Source organism: Sus scrofa, chromosome 1 (genome assembly GCF_000003025.6).
Source record: "Sus scrofa isolate TJ Tabasco breed Duroc chromosome 1, Sscrofa11.1, whole genome shotgun sequence".
Lineage (NCBI taxonomy): Eukaryota > Metazoa > Chordata > Mammalia > Artiodactyla > Suidae > Sus > Sus scrofa.
Genome location: NC_010443.5, coordinates 64,750,901 through 64,763,672, shown reverse-complemented (window position 1 = coordinate 64,763,672; position 12,772 = coordinate 64,750,901). Strand labels below are relative to the sequence as shown.

Sequence of the window (12,772 nt, the reverse complement as noted above, 5' to 3'; positions counted from 1 at the left end):
GAATAACCATTTTATCCCCCCAAATTAACACATCTCGAAAATGAAAATAATTATTTGAACAATCTTCTCATGGCACAGATATACAGAACAATTCCAAAATTAATTTCCTTGGGCATTAAAAGTTCTAAATTGTGGATGTAACCAGCAGCTTGACTAGTAAACCTTTCAAAGTTTTGGGTTTCCTTTGAAATGACAGTAAGGCAAAGAGAAGGGATCCTTAATATGCTACCGTCCTAAAACTTGGATGAAAGGATGCTAGTCTGCATTGGGAAAATTCCATATATGAATACATACATGGTCTGTAATTTGGTAAATTTAAACTATTTGATAACTACAAAATAGTTATAACTGAAAAAATAATATTTGTTTCTCACTGAGTTACATCTCTTGGACTTAATTCAATCATGTCCATCAAAGCCTTTCTAGGACAAAGAATGAAACTGTACACATGAGACAATTCCAACAAAAGATATTTTCTAAACTTAACCAAACATTGCCCTTCCCTACTTAGCCTGAAACTACAGGGTAAATTAATTCCAATACAACTACCATTATAAAATCATTTTAGAAGACCCTTGACAACAGTAAAATTGACCTCATTATTTCAGTGTACTCACACATTTTGTCCACAGGCTCAGGACATAAGGACTCAAAACCACCTCTGATGCTTTCTGACAGATTGGAGATGAACCAGATTCCACAGGGATGCACACACCAAGGACATCTAGAAGCCAAATGACAAAAAATTAACATCTCCAGATTCTGTCTGTGCAGAAACACCAGCAACTCAGATTTTTAAACTCTGAGGGTACCATCAAGAGAATCAAGTCCATTTTTTTGTTAAGCTAGGTTATGTTTCAAGATTTCATCAAAAATGGCATCATATTCTGAAACCATTTTTTTTCTGTATCAAAAACTTAACTCCTCTATAATTGTTTATATTAGTCTCAGATTTCATTTCAGCAGGGATAGGATTTCACACAGGACATTGGCTTTTTATGAAGATTCACTCAAACCTTTCATGAAGTTTATAATTAGAACTTTAGCTCATTCACAGAAAAAAACATAAGACCATATAACACAGTAGTTTAGAAGGTAAGCTTTAAAAAATTGGTATTAGTTGAGTTGTAGGTTAGGTTTTTAAAGGTAAAATGAGACTATTCATGATGAGGATGTTATGACTAAACTTAAGGTATCTAACACATACTGTTTAGAAATGTGAGATTTATTATTTTAATTATTAGTCCCCATTGATTCAAAATTCACATATACTTAAGGATTACTCATTCCTTTTGAAGGTAGTCTACCCTTTCTCTTTAGTCTACCTTTTTTCTTTTCTTTTTTTTTTTTTTTTTTTTTTTTTGGTCTTTTTTTGCTATTTCTTGGGCCGCTCCCGCGGCATATGGAGGTTCCCAGGCTAGGGGTCCAATCGGAGCTGTAGCCACCGGCCTACGCCAGAGCCACAGCAACGCGGGATCCGAGCTGCCTCTGCAACCTACACCACAGCTCATGGCAACGCCGGATCGTTAACCCACTGAGCAAGGGCAGGGACCGAACCCGCAACCTCATGGTTCCTAGTCGGATTCGTTAACCACTGCGCCACGACGGGAACTCCTACCTTTTTTAATTAATGAAGCCAGTTACTGCAGAAGATTGTCCCATACGCAAAAAGGGAGTTTGGGGTTAGTAGATGCAAACTCTTGCATTTGGAGTGGATAAGCAATGAGATCCTGCTGTGTATAGTACAGGCAACCATACCTAAGAACGTGTGATGCAACACGATGGAGGATAATGTGGAAAAAAATTATATAATATATATAAAATTATATGTATATATATCTGGGTCACTTTTCTGTATAGCAGAAATTGACAGAACATTGTAAATCTACTATAATAATATTTTTTTTTAAAAAAGAAGAAAAGCCAAATGTTTTAATGGTCAGGCAAAGAACACTCAATAAGCTCAGAAATTACTTCAAAACTCAAAACCTGGAGTTCCTGTCGTGGCTCAGCAGAAAGGTATCCGACTAGGAACCATGAGGTTGCAGATTCAATCCCTGGCCTTGCTCAATGGGTTAAGGATCTGGCCTTGGCCCTGAGCTGTGACGTAGGTTGCAGATGCGGCTCAGATCTGGCATTGCTATGGCTCTGGCGTAGGCGGGCAGCTACAGCTCCAATTATACCCCTAGCCTGGGAATCTCCACATGCCACACACCGGCCCTAAAAAAAAAGACAAACAAACAAAAAAACCTCCCTCAAAACCAGCATCAAAAGTTAGTAGCAGAGTCCCCAGAAAAGAAAAAAACAAAAACAAAAAACAGTTGTACAGCACTATGTAGCACCCAGTGAAAGTGACATGACCAAGTTAGGAGCTGCACTATGTGCTGTCAGTTACCTCCACTTCAGGTAATGTCACTAGACAGACTTCGCAGACTCTAGCTTTATCTTGGCCTGGGTTTCCATAAAATCAGAATCAAAGAAAATGCCTATGAGTGAGTAATTTATTTGAATGCATTTCTAGAAAGTATGATTAAGGGATAAGGGAAGTAAGGAAAGTGAAAATAGGAGAAAAAATAAATACAAGGAATATATCACTAAATTAGGGCCATTATAAGCAATTGATTGCTTAACTTAGCAAGACTTTCTGAGAATTCTTATGAAACTAACTTCAGAACCTTATCTGCAAAAAAAGAAAGGGAGAACCATTAATCCATAAGCTCCCGCTCCTCAGAGGTCAAGAATCACTCTGAATTTTGTCACCTCCCTTGCAGTTCCAAGTTGCTGATGCATGAATGTCAAACAAGTTCCCACAAGTGGTCTGATGCTACGTAGTGTGAGGCGTTGTTAATTTGCATTTACATGAAATAAATCAAAGCCTGAATGCAACTGATAGCAACAGCCATGGCTGAAATAAGTACTGAGGATTTAATATGATGAGCAAGACTTCAGCATATAAAAATCAACCAATGTTAATATATCGCATTAATAGAATTAAGGAAACCAAAACACATAATCATCTCAATAGATGCAGGAAAGGGATGTTACAAAATCCAATACCCTTTAATGATAAATATATTCAAAAAACAGGGAATAGAAGAAAATGTATGGTAAGTAAATATGATAAAGGGCATTTATGAGAAACACACAGTCAAATTTATACTTAATGATGAAAGACAAACTTTTTCACCTAAGCTCAGGAATAAGATTAGGATGCCCACTTTCACCTTTTCTATTCAGTATTGTACTGGAAGCTCTCTCCAAAGTAATTAGGAAAAAAAAAAGTGTCAAAACTGGGAAGGAAGGAGCAAAACTATTTTTATTCACAGATTGCATGATCTTACATATAGAAAATCCTAAGTAAGCTACAAAAAGCCTATTAGAGCTAATAAACATTTTCAACAATATTTCAGTAAAAGGATCAACACAAAAAATTCAGTTAAATTCTACATATTAGCAATGAACAATGTGAATATTAAATTAATAAGATTATTTTATTAACAATAGCATCCAAAAAATGAAATTACTAGAAATAAAGTTAATCAAGGAGGCTCAAGTCATACACTAAGAATTGCAAAATATTGTTGAAAGAAGTTAAAGACTTGAATGAGTTGAAAGACATCCCAAATTCATTAATTGGAAGATTTAATTTTGTTAAGATAGCAATACCATCCAAAGCAAACCACAGATTTGATGAAATCTCTATATAAATCCCGGCATTTTTTTCAAAAATGGAAAATTAGCAAAAAAAAAAAATCTGTTCTGTAATTCATGTAGAAATGAAAATGACCAAGAATAGCCAAAAAAAAATTGAAACAGAAAAATAAAGTTGAGGAACTCACACTTCCCAATTTCAAAACTTACTCCAAAGCTACAGTAATCAAAAAGAAAAAAAAAATGTGGTACCACCATAAGGATATTCATATAGATCAATGGAATAGAATCTAGAGTCCCAAATAAACAACTATAGTAAATTCTTTTTTTGACAAAGATACCAAGACCATTCAATGGAGGTTAAAAGACTTTTCAGCAAATGGTATTGGGACAAATAGTATCCAAATGCAAAAGAATGAAGGTATTACAACAAAAGCACAAACAACAAAATAAAAAAATAAATTGGGCTTCATCAAAGTTAAAAACTTTTTTGCGTAGAAGAACACCATCAAAAAAGTGAAAGGGCAACCTACAGAATAGGAGAACATATTTGCAAATCATAGAATAGATAAACACATACAATAAAAACATACACATGTAAATAAATATTCATAGCGGCACTATTCACAGCAGCAAAAAAGTTGAAACAAATCAAATGTCAATCAACTTAAAAATGAGTAATCAAAATACGTATATGCATAAAATGAAATATTCTTCAGCCATGAAAAGAATGAAGTACTGATAATGTGACAATGTGGATAAATCTTAAAATTATGCAAAGTGAAAGAAGACAGACACAAAAGTTCATATATTGTATGATTCTATTTATAAGAAATATCCAGAATAGGTAAATTTATGGACAGTGAGTTAGTGGTTCCTGGGGAATAGGGGAATGGGTCCCAGCTGCTTAATGAGTACAGTGTTTTCATTTGAGGTGGTGAAAAAGTTTGGGAATAAGATAGAGGTGATAATTGCCACTGAATTGTACAGTTTAAAATGGCTATTTTTATGTTATGTGAATTTCACTTTTTTTTTCTCCTCTTTCTTTTTAGAGCCAAACCCGCAGCATATGGAGGTTCCTAGGCTAGGGGTCCAATCAGAGCTGTAGTCGCCAGGGCCACAGCAATCCATCCAAGCCACATCTGCACCCTACACCACAGCTCACAGCAACGCCGGATCCCTAACCCACTGAACGAGGCCAGGGATCAAACCTGTATCCTTTCAGATGCCAGTCAGGTTTGTTAACTGCTGAGCCACGATGGGAACTCCCACTTCTTTTTTTTTTTTTTTTTTTTTAATGATGCACACGGGGAGTTCCTGTTGTGACTCAGCAAGTTACAAACCCAACTAGTACCCATGAGAATGCGGGTTCAATCCATGGTCTCACTTAGTGGGTTAAGGATCCACCATTGACATGAGCTGTGGTGTAGGTTGAAGGCACAGCTTGGGTCCCACATTGCTTTGGCTGTGGCATAGGCCAGTACCTGAAGCTCTGATTTAAGCCCTAGCCTGGGAACTTCTATATGCCGCAAGCACAGCCCTGTAAAGAAAAAGAAGGAAAAAAAAAGATGCACAAAAGCATCTACTACAATTCTCTTATATTGCTATAGGTCTAGGTAACTGAAGTCACATCACAGCCAGAGCAAATAAGTCTGTTTCCTGAGTATATGAGAGATTATTTGAGGTTAGCAGGTGGTAAATGTGTTAGGAGGTCTAAGTAAATTACTTGAAGCTGCCTGTATCAGCCCAAGGTTTTGCCAGATGTCAGAATAGTCACCTTGGGTCAGCAGATTTCCTCTACATTTTTCAGTCCCTCTGTCTGGACCTAAATTATCCATGATATTCATCACTTATTCACATGCTATTTTAGGATACTGTCTACATTATCTTACAGATAAGGGCCAAAATATCCAAGCAAGTTTATTTAAGCCAATGAACAGGGAGAAAAGACCACAATGAAAAGAGAGTAGAGGATAACTTTTAGACCTGAAATGATATAACTGGAGATGACTGCACAAAGAGCTATACAGTTTTCTCAGTAAATAAGTCAACTTCTCAAAACAGAAAAAAATATCTAAGTATGTGCATGGGGGTTTATGTATGTAATTTTTAAGAATGGAAGCATGCTATCACATCTAACCTCTACACTAACATCTCATGTATATTCTGTTTACTTTAACAGATAACATTGAATCCTGACCAATTTTATAAGCAGAACACAGAAGAGGCAAGGAAGGACTCTTCCCTGGAGCTTTGGGAGAGAGCAGAGCCATGTCATCCATGCCTTGCTTTTGGATTTCTGTCTTCCAGAACTGTGAGATAATAAATTTTGCTTAGAGTTCCTTTTAGTGGCTGTTTTTAATCTACCCAAGTACCTTATTACAAGAGAAAAAAACCCATGTCTGCCTCTCTCTCAACTGTTACAGAAGAGGAGGAAACTCTGTGTGTATATGATGTATATGTGAATAAGTCATATAGTAAGTTAATAACTTGCCAAATATCACAGAGTACACAGGGTACTAGACCAGTATTTTGAACCCATGCTCCGTGATCATAAATCCTGTATTCCTTCCTTTGTACCACACTCCACCAATGTGGCCACTGGTTAAAAATAATAGAAGTTCAGGAGTTCCCATCATGGCGTAGAGGAAACAAATCTGACTAGAAACCCCTGGCCTCACTCAGTGGGTTGAGGATCCGGCATTGCTGTGGACTGTGGTGTAAGTGGCAGACGCAGCTCAGATCTGGCATTGCTGCGGCTCTGGTGTAGGCCAGCAGCAACAGCTCCAATTAGACTCCTAGCCTGGGAAATTCCATATGCCGCAGGTACAGCCCTAAAAAGACAAAAGACCAAAATAATAACAATAATAAAACTTAAAAAAGAGGTGTATTCATTTTAAAATTAAGATCTAGGAAAACCTACAGCTTTTTAAAATTTGGGTCCATGAAATAATCAATTATGTGTCACTTTCTAATGAACTTCCTTAATCTGCTAATCAAGACATATGTAATATGAACCCATTCTCCAAAGATCTATGTTCTCGTTTCCACTGTTTTCAAAACATAATTTATTCATTTTAAACAGGAGGCATGTTTTGTTCCTACTCCTTTTCCTGCCGTAAGAGATGATCATATATGTGTATGTACTGTACAGGTATTCCTCTCAACATAGCTACAAAAGGCAATTAAACTCAGTTTAATGATTTTACAGTTTTGTTTGCATCCTTAAACAGAACAAGGCTATGAGTGTAATCCCCTTTTAAGTGATCTTCCTGAGATCAGAAAGGAATAATTATTCATTGATTAAGGCACAGTAAATCTCCTACACACTAAGGATAATTTATTGAGCTATAAAGCCACTGTGCAATCACTTTTCTGCTATCGTTCATTTACACACAAAAAGAAAATTATAGATACCACTTAGAAAAAAATACTGACACCAAGGAATATTTTGTATTTATTTTAGATTAAGAGCTACTGAAAATCTATCCATATGACACCAACATTAAACACACACACATACACAGACTTTTGTCAGTAGTGTCCTTATTATATTCAGTGATGATTCTGTAAAAGAAAACTATTAAACAGCCTGAAAATATACTGCATCAGAAGTTAAGAACAAGGTCATGCCTTGCACCTGAAGTAAAGACAACTATAAAAGAATCACATTGCTACATTTGACTCTGCAGCAAGTGAGTAGGGGCTAAAATAGGTAACATTTCTTTAAAGTTTCTTGCTAGAGGTGAGGTATATGCAATTGAAGAATTGTCACTACTGAGTGCATCCATTTATAATGGGTACACTGTACACTAGAACTATATGAAAAGTAATAAATAAGAAAAAAAAAACCCTATTCTCTCTCTTTTTTTAATTTCATTTTTTGGCCACCCTGCAGCATATGGAGCTCCCAGCCCAGGCATCAGATCTCAGCCACAGTCACGACCTAAGCCACAGCTGCAGCAATGCTGGATCTTAAATAACCCACTGGGCTAGGTCAAGGATCGAACTCACGTCCCAGCACCCCCAAGATGCTGCCGATCACGTTGTGCCACAGTGGAAACTCCAAAAGTATGCTCTTTTAATAGACCTCGGAGCTAAAAGGGAAAATAAACTCACAGAATTGAAATAGATGAATACTACTACACTTTAAGATGTATTTAACATTTCACATAACCATAAATTTATTCCTTTAGACTTCATCACATATTAACTGAACCTACAGCCAGGCACTGGAGAAACAGAGGTGAACGGAAGAGAGAAGATGCCTGAGTGGATGTCAAATAGCTTTAATTCATAAATCTTTCAGGGCATGTACATACACCAAAAAAGCAAAGATGAAGAAGTATAGAGTGATGAGGGAAGTTCTGAGAATTTACTGGTGACCCTCGAGGCCCCAGTATACAGTGATACCCACTAAGCTAACAATATCAACAATTCCTGTATTTTCAGGTAGCTACACTGAAGTGCACAACATTAGTAATCCTGGATCTTGGATCTCAGATACCCACTATACTACCGTCCTTCAAATTTGCTTTAGTTGTAACTGATGGTAGGAAGAGAGAAAATAGTGCCTAACTTTGGCTGATCAGCTGCCTCCAAAGTCCCTAATAATATCCCTGGACACATAAAACCATGCCTACACATCCCACTTAGGATCTAGGTTATTCTTATTGCCTCAGGATCCTGTAAATAACACAAAGGAAGACTACATTTCTCAGCCCTTCTTGAAGTTAAAGGGGGTCATGTAACTGAGTTATGATCAATGAAATGTGGAAGGAAATCATATATGCCACTTCAAACCCTGGCCCCTAAAGCTGGCTGCACAAGATACCATCCTCTCCTTTTCTCTCCATTGCCTATGAGATAGCAAGGTGACCTTGAACCTACACATTGAACACAGGAGCATTACAGAAGAAGAAGCTCTCCTGGATCCCTAAATGACTATACAATACCAAATTTTCTATAATTTTTTCATCATGGACCAGGAACAAAAAGTTTCCTCTTCAGTCCCTGGTCACTTCAAAATAGTCTAGCAATCAAATTCCAAAGACCTTAATAACCAACATCATGTTATGCTTGTCTGAAAGAAAAGGGATACAGAAGAAATGAGTAGAAAGACTGGTTTGTCAAAGGAAAATAAAGTAGAAAGCCGACATTTTTTCTCTGAGGCATAGAATTGTTCTTTTCTAAACCCCATATTAGTACATATGCAATCCTCTACCACCCCCACCACCATCACATAGCTATCAACTCTGCCCTTCCTTCCTGTCTAAATTACTAGACTGTGCTGCACTGTTTTTTATCCATTTGTGTCCTGCCAGACCCAACTCTCAAATCATCTTCATAGGAAGGTTTCTCCTTGTAACTTCCCCATTCTTTGATTGCTCCTTCATATCCTGGCTTCCAAACATACTCCATTCCCATGAGGCAACTATTTATGTGTCACTTGTTGGATTTCCTAGTGGATACCACAAAGGCAGGAGTTCCTATTTTGGAGATTTCCAACACCCAGCCCAGAGTGCATACTTAAAGATTTTTTTTTTTAATCCATTCTTAGTAACTGACCTACTACTATTTCATCAAGTTTTTATTTCAAACTTTTTATTTTTGTCTTTCCAGTAAGATTTCAAGCTGCTTGAAATCTGTGTACCTTTATCACCCATTAGCCTATTTTTGTGTTGTCATGCATTAAGGAGATAACCTAATAACATATAAAACAACCATATAGAATTCACTCTTTATATTTTTTAAAATGCTCAGAGAATAGTTAGAAAACTAAAATCTACCTGGGGGGAAAAAAATGTACACTATCAGTAATTCTATCAGTAATTTATAACTTTACCTCTAATTCTGAGATAGATTCCTGGGCTATTGGTAGATATAAAATCTAAGAAATCTTCAGGAACAGGTACAGAAGGAATGCTCCTAAAAATGTCCTATTACTTCTTATCAAAAAAATCTATTTTTTACTTTTTCTTTTTAAAATTTTTTTATTTTTTGTTATTATTAAATAGTTATTTCCCCAATACATTTTTTAAATTTAAATAGGCATTCTTTCCTTTTATAATGGGTGTATAATTAACCTACCAGAAAGTTATCTTCTAATAAATAAAATTTTATTTCGCATTATCTCTAACACTAGCATTTCTCCTTATGTTACCCTAAATTGCCTACCACATAAGCATTACCATTCATTAGTAAGGGTATCCCTATTAGGAGAAAAAAGGTGTCTTGAGCTACCTTAGTTTATACTTTCTGAGCTCATCTAAATTTCATTTATTAATTCCTTCCTGCCTTATCTCCCTTCTAATTATAATTTGGATTCCTATGTAAATATGTCCATAAAGAAGGGCTACTCATGGATAGATGATTATTTCAGTACACATGGCAGTAAATTGTTCATTTACCCTAATAAATCAGTATTCTGGGATATTCATCAATAAATGTGAAATCTGCTAAACATATTTTTGTGCAGGATACTGAGCCACTGATTTCATGCTGACAATGTGGGTATTAGTTAACTGGACAAGGTAATATCACCCAACAGGGAGAATCATGTTAGCCATCCAAGGTTCCCCTAGGGGGTATCTCTGCTATTTTATACATCTCTTAAGCACCTGCTAATCTACTGTAGCGTATGAATGCCTAGTCATTTCATGTCTTGTCTGCTAATGAGGCAAGATAACATTTAAGATTCTTCTTGATTCTCAGAATCCACAGCTCTAAGCTGTAGGTGCCTCACAAAGAGATGATATTTTATTCCTATTTGTTTTTTGTTTGTTTGTTTTTTATTCCTATTTGTATACCTATTATAGATTGAATGTTTATGTCCCCATAAAATTCATATATTGAAAACTTAACCCCAAATGTGATATTATTAGGAGGTAGGGCCTTTGGGAGGTGATTAGATCATGAAGGTGGAACACTCATAAATGGGATCACTGCCTTTATAAAAAGGGACACAGAAGAGCTTCCTTTCACCCTCCACCAAGTGAGGACACAGCAAAAAGACAGCTATCGATGAACTAGGATGTGTACGGTCACCTGACACCAAATCTGTGGTACCTTGACTTTGGACTTCCAGAACTGTGAGAAATAAACTTCTGTTGTTTAGAAGCTACCCAGTCTATGGCATTTTTGTTATAGCAGCTCAAACAGACTAAGACAACCCCATTGCTGTCCAACATAGTTCTAGATATAGTAAGTAATCATTATGAACTACTTGAATTGTTTATTGATTTACCTTGGGCTTTAAAAAAAGTATTTTCCTTTTATCTTAACTAGTTATGAAAAGGGTATAAAGACTACAGGTGATGGAAAGCGGGTGTTATGCTCAATAGGATAAGTACCATGTGTCAAGCATTGCAGTGGATACTGAATCTAAAAACCTTGGAGGCAAGTATTATTTTATTTTCATTTTAGAGATTAAGAATTTAAAGCTTAGAGCAATTATTTGCTCAGAATCACAATGTAAGTATTATAAATATAATTGGCAGGATTTGAATTAAGGGATGGTCAGCTTATCCCACTGTCACCCTCTCTCAGTCCCTCCAACAGTTTAATACCAACACCTCAAAGAATTCCTGCACAAAATAGAAACTCAGTGAATATTTATAAGATTAATGGCTATAATGTTGTTCCTTGAGTAAACAGGAACTCTAACAAGCTGGTGATCACGTGAGACTTTATAATGTCTCTCATTCCTCTACACTATCCTCTCTATTTCCCCCTAAAATTTTGAGACACTTGTTTGGGACACCCACTCCAGGATTTTTTATTTTAACAGTATCTATTTTATCTACTTAAGAGAGTCAACTTGTATATCTTCATTTTCTCTGGATTAGGAAGGATAAAGTGGAAAAAAATATGTTAATAAACAATCAAGTAAGATTTTACTCAAGGCAAGAAAGACTGGAGAACACTATGGGGAAAGGATCCTGGTGGCTATGAGGATAAGAAGAGGAATTTGGAACTTTGAAGAGACATTTGAGTTAGAAGAAATGCAATGTGTAATACACGACATCTCTTTTGATTTTCTTAAATTTGACTCTATTCACTAATGCTCATGTGTAAGTGGATTTTTATTTTAAGAGAACTTAAAGAAGAGTACGTTAAGATAACTAAAAATGATATTAAATCCAAGGGCATTCAAATTTTAATAAGAAAATTTCAGTCTCTGCAACATGACCCAACCAGACCCTGATCAATATTTTTCTCAAGTGAGAGAAACTGCCTTAAATGTGTAGCTCATATTTTCATCAACACACTTCTCTGAATCTAGAATGCTGTTACTAATCCAGTTTAAAGAATAAAGTATCAGGAGTTCCTGTCGTGTCACAGTCGAAAACAAATCTGACTAGGAACCATGAGGTTGCAGGTTCGATCCCTGGCTTCGCTCAGTGGGTTAAGGATCTGGCATTGTTGTGAGCTGTGGTGTAGGTCTCAGACACAGTTCAGATATGCTGTTGTTGCAGCTGTGGCATAGGATGGCAGCTGTAGCTCTGACTGGACCCCTAGCCTGGGAACCTCTATATGCCACAGTTGCAGCATGGCCCTAAAAAGCAAAAAAAAAAAAAAGAATAAAGTATCAGAAAAGAAAAGGTTGACCATATGAGTATCATTTTGTATTTCACTACCTAATACAAATTAACAAATTGACACTTTGTATCAACAAAATAAAAAACACATCATTTCAATACTGCTATTTTTGGCAGTGAATATTTTTCATATATATATTTGGCTTAACAATCCCAACTTTCAGTTTTTGCTACAATATCTTTCGTTAAACAACAGAGGTAATATGATAATATTTATTCATTCTAAAAAGTTTTTACTTATTGAATCTAGTCTCACAAACTAGGCACTAAATCCTGCACATTTGGGGTGACCAAGGTAAATAACTGATGAGTCTCTACCTCATGAGAATATATAGTTTATCAGGAAAGACAAGTATTTTTTAAAATACATAAACAATTTCATAATTTCAACTTGTGATGGTATTGGTTATTTTAACATTCTTACTTGGCAATAAAAGCATAATTCTATATTGGTCTCCCAATTTTTTTCTGGCCCATGAGGTTCAGAAATTTGGACATCACTGGCATTATGATGTAAGGAT

The 12,772-nt window shown here is 36.0% G+C and overlaps 1 long non-coding RNA gene across 3 annotated transcripts in view; it reads right to left on the bottom strand.

Moving 5' to 3' along the window:
- Positions 1 to 12,772, bottom strand: part of LOC102160801 — a 973,686-nt gene that overhangs the window by 696,542 nt on the left and 264,372 nt on the right. For all 3 annotated transcript variants that reach the window (XR_002338692.1, XR_002338694.1, XR_002338699.1), the window contains one exon: positions 618 to 724. This is a non-coding gene — a long non-coding RNA (uncharacterized LOC102160801). The remainder of the gene's footprint in view (positions 1 to 617; positions 725 to 12,772) is intronic.